The sequence below is a fragment of the Haliotis cracherodii genome, unplaced genomic scaffold (genome assembly GCF_022045235.1).
Source record: "Haliotis cracherodii isolate W230 unplaced genomic scaffold, xgHalCrac1.p SCAF_9, whole genome shotgun sequence".
In the NCBI taxonomy this organism is placed as follows: domain Eukaryota; kingdom Metazoa; phylum Mollusca; class Gastropoda; order Lepetellida; family Haliotidae; genus Haliotis; species Haliotis cracherodii.
This window is the reverse complement of record NW_027266343.1, coordinates 59,053,256-59,068,065: the sequence shown is the minus strand read 5'-3', so window position 1 is coordinate 59,068,065 and position 14,810 is coordinate 59,053,256. Positions and strand designations below refer to the sequence as shown.

Below are 14,810 nucleotides of genomic sequence, written 5' to 3'. Positions count from 1 at the left end.
CAGAGACAAGATGTAAGTCTAGTCCTACATCACTTTCCCCCTGCCATACAGCTGTAAAGCACTGGTTTGGTTGGTTTGTTGTTTAACGCCACACTCAGCAATATGCCAGCTACATTACGGCGGTCTGTACATAACCAAGTCTAGACCAGACAATGCAGTGATCGACATCATGAGCATCGACCCACGCCATTGGGATACAATGACATGCATCAACCAAGTCAGCAAGACTGGCCACCCGATCCCGTTAGTCGCCTCTTACGACAGGCATAGTCGCCTTTTACGGCCAGCATGGGTTGCTGAAGACCTCTTCTAACCTGGATCTTCACGAGTCATAAACCACTGATACTCCAAACAGCAAACTAAATAAAACACGACATGAAAGCATTAATGTCCACAAGGAATGGATACATTGTAGATGGGTTGGTGACAATTTGTAACGTGGATAATTTTGTTGCCATTTAACCTTGAGACGCTGGCTGTCGCTCATACTATCAACCACTAGTATGCAAATTGAGATGACCACAAGAGGCTGCCGCGGTATAATATTTTGTATGTATATTGTGTTGGGTACATTTAAATTCTTCGTTCGCAGGTTGTCTAAAACGGGAAAGGTGCATATTACAAAAATAAAAATGAGTGAGTGAGTATGGTTTTACGCCGCTTTTAGCAATATTACAGCAAAATCACGGCGGGGGACACCAGAAATGGGCTTCACACATTGTACCCATTTTGGGAATCGAACCCGGGTCTTAAAAATGAATAACTTGCTTCACGTACATCTACATTTCACCCAAATATACATAAAAAAGTACTGCGCATGCAAAGCCATGTTTCTAAAGTTTTAAACAGAACACTGAACTTTGTATTTTCACGCTACTGCTCACCGAGACTGCCATTAATAACGTTGTATATATGTGGTTTGCATGCCCGCTACAGGTCTTGCCCAGACAAAATACAGACGTTGTAAAACAGTCCATGTAGGACTGTACATAGACACAAACTAGCCGCTCTCGTAATGTCTCGACCAGTATTTGGACTGGGTTCATCTAATCCGTTCATAGAAACACAATAACGTTTCAAAACATAAAGCCGATATTTTGAAATCTACGTTCATTGTCTAATTGACACGCAATGGGGAGAATATCAATATTGATGTCTTCATTGTGTTTACAAATTGGACAGATAGTCGTCGCCAGGATTTCTTGATGAAACGTTCTTGTCTGCATGAGCAGGTTATCAAAACTTTAAAAGGTTGGGCATAGAACAATATTTTCTGTCTTGGGGAATGTTTTCGGTGTCTAGGATTCACGTCGCCACGCAGGCGGAACATTTGCGCACCTATTAAAACTATCGATTGTTAGGACAGGATGAGTGTTGACACTAACTTGAAACTTGAGTCCAGAACATCTACACATCACGAAATGTACGCGACACGCAAACTCACAGATAAAAAACCCATCTAATAACATTAAAGACGTTTCTTATAGACAAAAACCCACATAATGAGGTGCCAATTCAATTATTTTTATTTTAGAAAATAAACCTGATAAAAAATTAGTTTCAGGTCGTTTCGAGGTGCAAATTGTATAATCCAAATCCTCCTAAAAAAATAAAAATAAAATAATAACTCAACAACAGAATTGCTATGAATTGCTGCGTCATCTGACATGTATATTGCATACTGGGCATCACGTCGTAAATGTCAGCACGTCTCTGGGCTATAGCAAGACATTTACAACCTCTACACCAGAGCAGATTCAGGAAAGTGTCAAACCTAAATTTACATTCTCTAGGCAGTGATTCAGGGTGAAGCACCCGACTACCGGTTTGACACATTGGCATGATACAATTAACACTGATTGCCACCTAAAAGCACCCGTTAAAAGACGGGTGCCCAAACCCCCTAGGGCGCCGAGCTTGTGAAAACAGTACCCGCTTGAAACGACAAAGGGATTATAAGGCAATTAACACAGGAGGCAAAAACCGTGACCTTTGTTCTGTTAATTAGTTAATGAGTTAGACAAACTGTCAGCTTCCCTCCTATTGACGGACCTTCTCCATCAACAACTGCAGCCATTGGTCCATCAGTGGAGAGGGGTATATAGGGTCAGTTGTGACATCTTGGGGCATTCGTGTCAGAACACATTTAAACAACTTAACTGTTTCCCTTCCAAGAGAGTCTGAGAATAAGACGGTACCTGTGAGAGTTGGGTCTCTGTGATTTTACAGTGGACTGTGACTGTGAATTCTCGGATTTTGGATACAAAACCTTGGATCAAAACTCATCCCAAAGATTCAGAGGTACATTGTGATTTTTTTGTGAAGGTTTGTTTTTGGAGTTTCGAGAAATATGGAGTTTATGTTCACCCCTGTCCGAGGCAAGATACAGAAGGGGCCAGCAACGCACTCAACTCCCATTCGGAGCGGGAACATCCCCATCAATATGCGTGTCACTCCGATACGTTCTAAAATCACTGCAGATTGCGGCAGATGCGCGATCCTCAAGCGCTTGGAGCAGGACCTGTGCTGTGACATTCCAGTCGTGTCCAGTCCGAGACTCGAGATTGTGCGGAAAAGGGTGACATCTAACCACTGCAAAGCCATCCAGCGCCGAAAGGAGAAGATGCGGTGTCAACAAAACGACGCCATTTTGAGCCGGAAGCGGTTGAGGCTGAAGGAAAAAGATCGTCTACTCGCTAAAAAATATGCCGAGCTTAGGAAGAAAATGGCGGCCATTTTGAATTCGTCGAATGATGAACTTGTGCAAAAGACAACAGCCGACAACTGATGTCAGATTTACAGTGCACAGCGTAAGATGAAGGATATTCACGGACAGTGCAAAGTGGCGTGGGCTTGTTTCTCATTGTTCTGTTATATAAGGGGGTAATTTAATTTGACTTGGAAACTGGAGATATTGGAAGGACAAAATGACAAAGTGATCTAAAGAGGGTGGGGTTGTGACTTGCGGAGGGAGAAGATCGGTCTCGTCCATGTTATGGCTTGTTTGTTGTTGTTTACTTGTTATGTAAATAAAACACACTTTCATGAAACCACGTGATTTGTTTTAACTATGATCAGGCCTTGATTGGTTCTAGCTGCACCACACTCACACACTCGCTGACGTTACTCTGTACACCAGTGAAGATCCGGGGTAGAATAGGTCTTCAACAACCCATGCTTGTCGTAAAAGGCGACTATGCTTGTCGTAAGAGGCAACTACCGGGATCGGGTAGTCATGCTCGCTGACTTGGTTGATGCATGTCCTCGTATCCCAATTGTGTAGATCGATGCTTATGATGTCAATAACTGGATTGTCTGGTCCAGAACAGGTGTCATGAACCTCCTTTTTTGGCTTTATTCCAGTTTTCCGATCAGTTATTTCTTTAAATGGCTTAGCCTAACACCCTTGTCTACACCCTACAAATGTAAAGTGTAAATGTGTCCCTGTCTGAATGGAAGTAACAAATACCTTATGCACGTGATTATTACATCAGTATACCGCCTGTGGTTTTGACTTTCTGTGGTGTACGTTTTTCACATGCTTGCTGTAAAAGTAGACTGCTTGTAAGAGGCGACTAACGGGAATGGGTGGTCAGACTCGATGACTTGGTTGATGCATGTCATTGATCCTAATTGCTTAGATCGATACTCATGATGTCGATCACTGGATTGTCTGGCCCAGACTCGAGATTATGTACAGACCGCCGTCATATAGCTGGAATATTGCTGAGAGCGGCGTTAAACAAGCAAACAAAACATTTTACTGCTGTCATATTGTCAGATATATTGGAAGTATTGCCGCGCCATTGTCCTTTTGTTGTATGGAATGTACATGACATGCATATGCCATATACAATGAGAGTACCCTTGTCCGGACTCCGTTAATCCGGACACTTAACTTTACGGAGATTACTGCTGGGAACGCCGGCCTAAGCCGTCGGGCTAAAGATAGTATACACCCTTTTTCGATGTTGGCTAAAAATGAAACAAACAAGAAGTAGTTACATTCACTGGTAATTTATTGGATACTATCTTTCCCCCGGCAGTTTAGTTAGAGAGACATTACTATTAATCAAACGCTCGTTAATACGGACGGGCACCTTCCGGATTACGGGGGTTCATGACACACAGTAAGGAGTCTACATAACTTGATAGAAAGAATTAACGGTTATACCGCTGTATGTCGGATCAACAAACGTGTTCTTGTTGCGACATTATTGTTTACTTTCTGCCCTGAATCGTAATTAGGAATGTAACGGAATAAGTTTCTGGTTATATGACACAAGTGTCCTTTCCCACTCTCGTATTAACAAAATCTCACTCACTCACTGCCTCACCCACACACTCACTCACTCACTCTTAACAAAATCTCACTCACTTTCTCACTCACTCACTCACTAACTCACTCTACACATACACACACACTATACACAATGCACACACACGCCAGTAGTTCCAGAAAAATCGCCTCGGTGTCACCCCTGGCTGACGGAAGCGTCCGGTAAATCTCAAAAGGCGTTATAAAACACTCAAGTTCGCGAGGCGCCCCGACGGTGGTGTATAACACGTGCATGAGTGTTTCCGCCACATGGAAGATGTAATTGTTAACCAATGTCTTTAAAGATACTAGCAGAGCTAAACAGCATCAGTGAGGGATCTCATCCCAAAGTGATAAAATTGTTTCCATTTTCATATTTAGCCTTTGTTTACAATGGTTACATGGGCACATGTGTACAGATAATATTACTGTTGGCCGTCGCGGCTGTAAAAGGATGCCGAAATACTCATGCAAATTGAGAATAATAATAATACTATTTTATTATATTGTCACCCGCTGTACAAAGAAAATGACAAGGCAAGATTGTAAAAACTCAACGGCCGGCCAAAATGGCCTACGGGACACCAAAAGACTCATAAAACAATATATATATATATATATATATATATATATATATATATATATATATATATATATATATATATATATATATATATATATATATATATATATATATATATTCCCACATCCATACCACATCCATACCAACTCTCTTATCTGCATTATCACCCACCCCCTTACGCCAAACCACATCCTTCCCCTCTTCCACAAAAAAGAAGCATCAACCACGTACAAAGACACTACCAAAGTAACAATCCACTGTCGCATACACACTCCCAACTAACCAACACACATACACACACAATTAAACCCGACAATACGAAACAAGCATACATCACAACTCGCAGCATCCCCAACAACCATACAACATTGCAAAACAACAGTGAAAACCATAGGAATTATCACATGTATTCAACTATCCAATTTATTATTTTATATTATGTTTCCTTCTCCGAAACATTGAGAAGATTAAGGTAGCAAGTGGTTTAACTAGATCGTTGCAGTACATTAAGAAAACGGTTTGGTCTGCAGGAGACATGGTAATATACGAGGGGTAATATGGGATACTTTCTGCCAAAGATTAAGCCTTAGATCTCTATGACAGCCACACCCTACCAAAAAGTGAAACTTCATCTTTAAACAGCTTGGCCATTACATATGTTACAGACGCGTTCAGAAACCGGAGTTTTCGGGCGTGTATAACGGCCTCTTTCTAATTCTAAATGCTTCGTCCTGATCTACCCAGAATATGACGTACATAAAATGAAACATTCAGTGTCTTTTTAAACAATCTAAACGTTCTAAGCTTAGTACCTGTAGTATGGTCAGTGTCATTCCAAAGTCCATGAAACCAGTTTTCTCTATCAAGTTCTATCAATTTTGATTTCAAAATTTGGAAATCTCTATTACCCATATTATACAAATCCAAAGATGGTAAATCCAAAGAACCAAACACTCATACAACTCTGCTGTCCCAGGACTATCGGAATGACAGAGACCAGTTTCTGACACAAGCTATTAATCTCTGTGGGGGGAGCTGAATTCAACTTCTTCCAGAAACATACAACAGTATTGTGTTTAGTAATAACCAACCCATCTCACCCCTTACGGCCAGATTAGGAGCAGTTTTTACTACACTTAGGAAAAAGCGGCAGGCTCTATTTTGGATGGTATTTATGCAACTAAATTCTCTGGTTCCCCAAATTGTCTCACAGTACGTAAAGATAGGTTGTACAAGACTATCATAGAGGGCTGACACTGAAACCCAGACTGCACTTCTCTGACCTCAGTATAAGCGCACCCGTGAAGATCCGGGGTAGAACAGGTCTCCAGCTACCCATGCTTGTAAGAGGCGACTAACGGGAATGGGTGGTCAGGCTCGCTGACTTGTCTTATGCATGTCATCGTATCCCAATTGCGTGGATCGATGCTCATGATTTCAATCACTGGATTGTCTGGTCCAGTCTTGTATATATACAGACCGCCGTCATATAGCTGGAATATTGCTGAGTGCGACGTTAAACAACAAACAAACATTAAACGCCTTCACAAACAAGAGGGAGGTCCGATCACTTGCTATCCAGGATGATGCAGTGGTGTTGTAAGTCGTCACTGCACGGGAGCGTTAGACTGACATCTGTTCTCCGAGATGAACATATTTTACAGAAAAAGACAGATGTCAGCTTATCTTGAAAAAAATTAATAAGAAGGAGCCAAGAGACTTTCTTCATTTTCAAAAACTGCCGTAATATAGACTTGCCAAATATTATAATTTTAGCAGAGCCTGATATGTTTCAAAACCTGTATGGCAGACTAGCGGGCTTTAGACACTGTCTATCTCAATATGGCTCAATCTGTCTCAGTGAATGTGGGCGCTATTATAGCGGCCATGCAATATCGGAGATAAATTTAAGCTCTTACGTCTGACATCTTGTGAACGATTAACGTGATAAGGCTGGCCATGTTATCAATAACCAGCTGTACCGTGTGCGTGTGTGTCATGAACGTGTCATATCTTGTAATAAAATACATGCCTGCTTCACATGAGACTATCTACAGGCCGTCTCTCTCTTGCCCCCTGTCTCCTCCCCCCTCACTCTTCAACCCCCTCTCTCAAAAGTTCGCCCCTCCCCTATCTCTCTTCATCATCATCATCATCATCATCATCATCATCATCATCATCTCTCTCTCCCTCTCACTCTCTCTTTTTTTTGCCCAATCCCAGTCTCCCCCGCCACCCCCCCCCCCCCCCCCCCCCCCCATCTCTCTCTCTCTGTGTGCAAGACGACACAGTTCAGCATGCCAGGCCGACTAGTTTAAGTGCAATTCCAACTATATCATAAACATATATAGATGAATCACTATCAATTAGTAATGATCCCACCGGTTGCGTCCGTCACAAACACTTGCAAGGGAAAGTCAATTGTTCACCTAAAAACCACTACGGTGGAACACCACAACAAAAAGTGGTTATTCGACGTATTTTATACGGGTATCATAGGCGAAACGCATCACTGAGTATCTCATTGCACAGGCCGTCTGAAGGGACACGGGGGTCGCTATGTCACAGTACACAGTAATGAGGATATGGGCAGAGTGAAGTATAAGTTTTCAAGAGTATACATGTGCTTTCTTTTGCCCGACATCAAATCTACATGAACGAGGCCACGCCCAGGGAACAATTAGGATATAAGTTCCTAAGTATGTTTACAAATACATGCAATAAAAGCAAACACCTCATCATATTTCCAATTTTATTCTACACTAGGAACAGGATTAAAGTTCAACCTTTCATACCCAGGTGCCCTTTTAGCCCCAAATATGAACCCGTGCAAACAGGTCCCCCGACCACTCACCACAGTCCCCACCCCCCCCACCCTCCCCACCCTCCACCTTCGCGTCATATACATCCTTGTAATCAGGGGTCAAAGGTGAGCGTCTAGTGTACACACGAGATTCAGGTGTACACATTCAGGAATGGGAAACTGTTTCCCGTGGACCTCGGTAAAGGAGCTCCGGATCATTCACCTGTAACCAGCAGTACAGGTAACATTATCTCACGTTTTTCATATGCTGTCTTCTTCGTTAATATCGTACATAAACTACATTGTTGTTTTGGTGTCAACACGTCTGGTTTGCAGCGGTTCAATGTCCTATGCCACGCGACTGTAAGATAACAGACTGATCCTGTTGTCACAGGGACCTCAGCTACGAATTAGGTCGTGAGTTGACATTTCTTTTACACATCCTCAATTTCTTTGTTTTTCATTGAATACAGGCTTTGTAGATATCGGCCGCGTTATCAAATTTGAAATATGACATCTCATTAGGGATTGCCCATCGTCCGCGTTCAGTGACGTCCGCGTACAGTGTTCTGGGAATCAGACAAAAAGTCATGACAGTATGGATATCGAGAAATAGAAAAGTATCCCCCCCCCCCCCCCCCCCATAAAGCCCCCAAGCACCCACCTAGTCGAAAGAAACGGCCAAGTGGATCGGGTGTTCAGGTTCGGTCTGGATTGATGGGGTGTCATCATACCCCGACGGCATGAATCGTTGGCCTCAATACCGACCACTGGATTGCCTGGCTCCAGGCTCGACCACCGCCATATAGCTGCAAAAGTGCTGTGTGCGGCGTTACGCAACAACAACCAACAACCAACGCATAAACTCGGTGTTCACTGCAGAATGTCCAGATTAAAATGTAACAGGCTATTTATTTACTTTAAATAGCTACTTCGGAGGCAGGGCAGGGATGACGGGATAGAGGTGAAGGGGGGTAGGATGGTGTGGAGTTGGTATCCAGAACATGTTGTACAAAATACTGGGACAGTTTTACTTGTGGTCAACTGACAAGTCCTGTAAAACTGGCCTCTGACCTTGAAGTTCCCGATCTACGTCTTAAGACAAGCGTAGGGTACCCGTGGTCTCATTCAGTTTCACGAACCCCGGGGGATATACCAGCATTAGGTTGGTTGGTTGGTAAGAGGTTGAACGCCGCACTCAGCAATATTCCAGCTATATGGCGGCGGTCTGTAAATAATCGAGTCTGGACCAGACAATCCAGTGAGTAATATCAAGAGCATCGATCCACGCAATTGGGATCGATGACATGTATCAACCAAGTCGGCGAGCCCGACTACCCGATCCCGTTAGCCGCCTTTTACGACACGCATGAGTTGCTGAAGGCCTATTCGACCCCGGCATCTTCACGGGTGACCAGCATTAAGGGAATACATGCAAGTAGTGTGCGACTTTATAAGCGACGGGGCTTCCTTCCCGGGGGTGGACATTGGATGCTGCCCTTGTGCGTGACCAGCGAGCGTACTGACCACTTGGTGACTCCACCTGACCTGTCTGGCCGCAGGGCAAGTCTCCGACACTTCATCGTAAAACTGATGCAGATAAAAGTTGTCACCATTGTATGAAATATTCATGGTTTGAGAACATGTGAATGGTAGTACGTGAAAATAAAGCTGGGTTTATTGGGGACGGGGTGTTATCCCGAGGAGCCTAACCTGATGTGGGGGACGGGGGGGGGGGGGGGGTCACCCTGAGAAGCCTAACCTGATGTGGGGGACGGGGGGGTCACCCTGAGAAGCCTAACCTGATGTGGGGGACGGGGGGGTCACCCTGAGAAGCCTAACCTGATGTGGGGGACGGGGGGGTCACCCTGAGAAGCCTAACCTGATGTGGGGGACGGGGGGGTCACCCTGAGAAGCCTAACCTGATGTGGGGGACGGGGGGTCACCCTGAGAAGCCTAACCTGATGTTCGCTGAAATAGAACAACACACATACTGATACCCTGTTATACATGTTTAAACTGTTCCCGATCCTGGGATTTGAACCTGTAAATTGCATGACGTTTCATCATTGTTTCTGAGTCAGACATCGCAGGCTTTACGTGGACTGGCAAAACTTTGTATACATTATGGTTTGGAAATGTTTTTGTATTATTCTTTGGGTATGTAATAAACTGTGGTTTTAGTCGGACGCGCACTGTCGACTCTGTTTTTGTCAGAAATGTCTTTTGAATATGGAATGTGTCGTGTCGCTTATAAGTAGTTGGTTCTTGTATATTGATCATAAACTGAATTGTTCAATCGCATCTGAATAATTTTATAAATATAACAATCTATATTTTTGGACAAACCCCAAGAAACACAAAAACCACAATGTTTTCCTTTTCTCGATATATGACATATTTTCTCAATTTATTTAATCTGAATAAAAAAAAATATCTAAACGTTCTTGAGGCTTTACCCTCGGGACTTACTATCCCTCACCTTTCTACCCTCGACACTTACCATCACTCATCTCTCTACCCTCGGGACTTACCATCACTCATCTCTCTACCCTCGGGACTTACTATCCCTCACCTTTCTACCCTCGACACTTACCATCACTCATCTCTCTACCCTCGGGACTTACCATCACTCATCTCTCTACCCTCGGGACTTACCATCCCTCACCTCTCTACCCTCGGGACTTACTATCACTCACCTTTCTACCCTCGGGACTTACTATCACTCACCTCTCTACACTCGGGACTTACCATCCCTCATCTCTCTACCCTCGGGACTTACTATCTCTCACCTCTCTACCCTCGACACTTACCATCACTCATCTCTCTACCGTCGGGACTTACCATCACTCATCTCTCTACCCTCGGGACTTACCATCCCTCACCTCTCTACCCTCGGGACTTACCATCACTCATCTCTCTACCCTCGGGACTTACCATCACTCACCTCTCTACCCCCGGGACTTACCATCCCTCACCTCTCTACCCCCGGGACTTACTATCACTCACCTTTCTACCCTCGACACTTACCATCACTTATCTCTCTACCCTCGGGACTTACCATCACTCATCTCTCTACCCTTGGGACTTACTATCACTCACCTTTCTACCCTCGGGACTTACTATCCCTCATCTTTCTACCCTCGGGACTTACTATCTCTCACCTCTCTACCCTCGGGACTTACTATACCTCACCTCTCTACCCACGTGACTTACCATCACTCACCTCTCTACCCTCGGGACTTACCATTCCTCACCTTTCTACCCTCGGGACTTACTATCACTTACCTGTCTACCCTCGTAGCTTACCATCATTCAACTTTCTACCCTCGGGACTTACTATCACTTACCTTTCTACCCCCGGGACTTACTATCCCTCACCTTTCTACCCCCGGGACTTACTATCCCTCACCTTTCTACCCCCGGGACTTACCATTCCTCACCTTTCTACCCTCGGGACTTACTATCACTTACCTGTCTACCCTCGTAGCTTACCATCACTCAATTTCTACCCTCGGGACTTACCATCACTCACCTCTCTACCCTCGGGACTTACCATCACTCACCTTTCTACCCTCGGGACTTACCATCACTCATCTCTCTACCCTCGGGACTTACCATCCCTCACCTTTCTACCCTCGGAACTTACCATCACTCACCTTTCTACCCTCGGAACTTACCATCACTCATCTCTCTACCCTCGGGACTTACCATCACTCACCTCTCTACCCTCAGGACTTACCATCACTCACCTTTCTACCCCCGGGACTTACCATCACTCACCCTTCTACCCTCGGGACTTACTATCCCTCACCTCTCTACCCTCGGGACTTACCATCACTCACCTCTCTACCCTCGGGACTTACTATCACTCACCCTTCTACCCTCGGGACTTACTATCCCTCACCTCTCTACCCTCGGGACTTACCATCACTCACCCTTCTACCCTCGGGACTTACTATCCCTCACCTCTCTACCCTCGGGACTTACCATCACTCACCTTTCTACCCTCGGGACTTACTATCCCTCACCTCTCTACCCTCGGGACTTACCATCACTCACCTCTCTACCCCCGGGACTTACCATCACTCACCTTTCTACCCTCGGGACTTACCATCACTCACCTTTCTACCCTCGGGACTTACCATCACTCACCTTTCAACCCCGGGACTTACCATCCCTCACCTTTCTACCCTCGGGACTTACCATCACTCACCTTTCTACCCTCGGGACTTACCATCACTCACCTTTCTACCCTCGGGACATACACAAAAACACATACACGACCACACACCACATACACAAACACACACTCTAAAACACACATACAACACCACACACATAAACACACACACACTAAAACACACATACCACACAGAGAGAGACACACACAGACACACACACACACACACACACTGGGTCTGGGTAACCGCACGGCAACTCACGGTAATGATCATCAATACTGTTACATATATTCCCTCGAGTATGTAAGATGTTTTCAACGGATCTATTTACATTCGTATAATTGTCAACAATAATATTGAAGAGTTGAAAGTTTTGACAAATAGTTTTCAATATGCTGGTTCTTTTTGCGTCTGACACGAATACAAAGACAATACTCATCACCGTGTCGTGTTCTTGGCTGTAACACTCTCAAACTAGAACTAGCTGCAATAACTGATTCATCTCAGATGCCGAATAATACATTCATTAGGGGGGAGGAATACGGTTGTAATATCGTGCTGATAGATTTAGAGGTACAGTCCCGGTAAATCGGATTGAAACCTTCCCCTGGTATAAGTTTGATTTTATGGAAGACAAAGTGTCAAATACGATGTACACTTATGGTTCAGCTGCACAAATGAAATGCTAGACGAAATATGTACTCATCACGCAGATCGAACCTATTCCACATGCAGCAGGTGTCAAGGACGTATAGATCGTCGAGTAAAGCAGGCTTAACAACCCTTACATATCAATCTATTGAAACAGAGCGCCAACATAATGCTCATTCACAGCCTGTTATTACCCTCTATGTAAATCAACACTCTTTATGAGGAACAACATAAATCAACACTCTCTTTATGGACTGAATATGAATCAACACTCTTTACTAACCTCTATATAAATCAACACTCTTTATTAAGCTGTTTATAAATCAACACTCTTTATTAAGCTGTTTATAAATCAACACTCTTTATTAGGCTCTATATAAATCAACGCTCTCTTTACTTAGATCTATATAAATCAGTCTTTTAAAATCATACTTTGATCTTCCCGCCAGCGTCTTATCGAGCTGACTTCAGTAATGACAACACGTTTCCCCCCGCCCAGCCAAGACTATAACACGATGGAACTAAAAGAAGCAAGTCTAGTTTTTCCACAGGTTCAGAATTTCTTATCTCACTGGGGCTTTTTTCAATTTTTAATGGATTTGTATCTTGCTATCAAAATAATATATTTTAGTTAGTCTGCAGGAGGCGACGAGTGCCATGTATCTTCACAGTGGCAGACAATAAACCATCAAATTAAAGTCAAAAAGGGAAAACTAGCTACTTCTGCATTGATCCTAAAAGTGTTCCTATGCTTGATGTCTTCTTGTACATCTCTTCCATCAACAGCAGCCTGTTTGCTTTGTCCGTGTGCATCACGCTTCTCCTGCATCTGAGTCGGATTGGTAAGTTCTTGCTGTGTCCGACTGAAGCTGCGGCGCAATGCATGATTCACCCACTACTCTGTGACCAACACTTGATGTAGATGATATAAATCATCACAAGGAGCCTTAAACGAATAGACCACTTTCCGTTGTGGAGTTTTATCCCTTACTCTTCCAAGGATCCGCATCTGCGGGTTAGCTCTATGCATAAATATAGCAAAGTACCTTCCGCTAATATATTACCCATCTGAACTAAAAATAAGAAAGATCAATGAAACAGTGTCACCTGTTACGCGTCTAGATCTATGTTTAAAGATTCAGAGACAGAATAAAGTGTTCACATTTTCAGCAGTTCCAGTCTGCCCTTATTGTCTACAACGGTTTGAGGTACAATCGAGCATGCTCTTTCTACGAAGATTGCAAAGGGCGTCATACGACTCTTGCTCGGATGATCTTTGATGAAAGTTACAGCATTCCAAATTTGTGACCAAAATGATGTCCTACGCTATTCCCGATTGACTTGCACCATATGTTCCAATATTTGTTCAACTGAAAACTTGACCGGCATCCGCTTTACGGAAGCCGCTCCATCTTTTACACCGCCGAGGCGGTGAACAGTGCATGGACGTACCACCCGAACTATGACGCCTGTCACCTGAGTCAGATGATCAGAACTACGGCTTCAGGGTGTGATAGCCTTGGCCTCAAATTTCCATCATGCGTCGTCACACGGGACGAAGCCATGTGCGCATGGGAGACGTGCTTCTGTTTCCAGGGGTCAATGTAGACCGAGACAAGCTACATTTACAACTAAATCAGACGGTAAAACAGTTACAAGGTTTTCTGAAACAAATTATTTGTTGATTTGAAAACGTGAAAGATTTATTTGATTTGATTTCTAAAAGAACTTTTAACGGACGAAAATCGAACTTAACGTCGTGCCACGTCATGTAACGTCATGCCACGCGTGTTGTTTAATCTGTAATCAGTGTCGTTTTTCAACCTTGTACATACGTGGATGCAGGAGGGGTGCCGGGGTGCTCTCATACTCTCATACTCCAAAATGGACGCTAGCTGAATTTCCATTACGCGCGCCATCAATGTCAGCACTATGTAAGTAAAACCCTTTCCTTATTCAGAAGAAATCTCGGCTGATAGCAGAGCCGATTGTGTAATTACGATTAAATCATGAGAATCTAATTCTGAATCACTATCAAATAGTGATGACACCAGGTTTTCGCGGAAACATTTGACACCCGTCACAAACACATTAACATCCAACACAATAAGATCTGGTCAAAGTCAAAGTAGGGAATAGGATCGGGCATCAGTTAACTATCATAACGTCGCCCTAGTAGCAGGCTAATCATTGTCTTATCGGATGAACCATACTGTATTGATTTGATGTCACGCTGGATCAAATAAAATCCGAGGAACTATTTTTTGGAGT

At 43.8% G+C, this 14,810-nt stretch overlaps 1 pseudogene; it reads left to right on the top strand.

Annotated features, from left to right (window-relative positions):
- Window positions 1-7,849: 7,849 nt before the first annotated feature.
- The window catches only part of LOC139452013 (organic cation transporter protein-like), a 49,269-nt pseudogene continuing 42,308 nt past the window's right edge, over window positions 7,850-14,810 (top strand).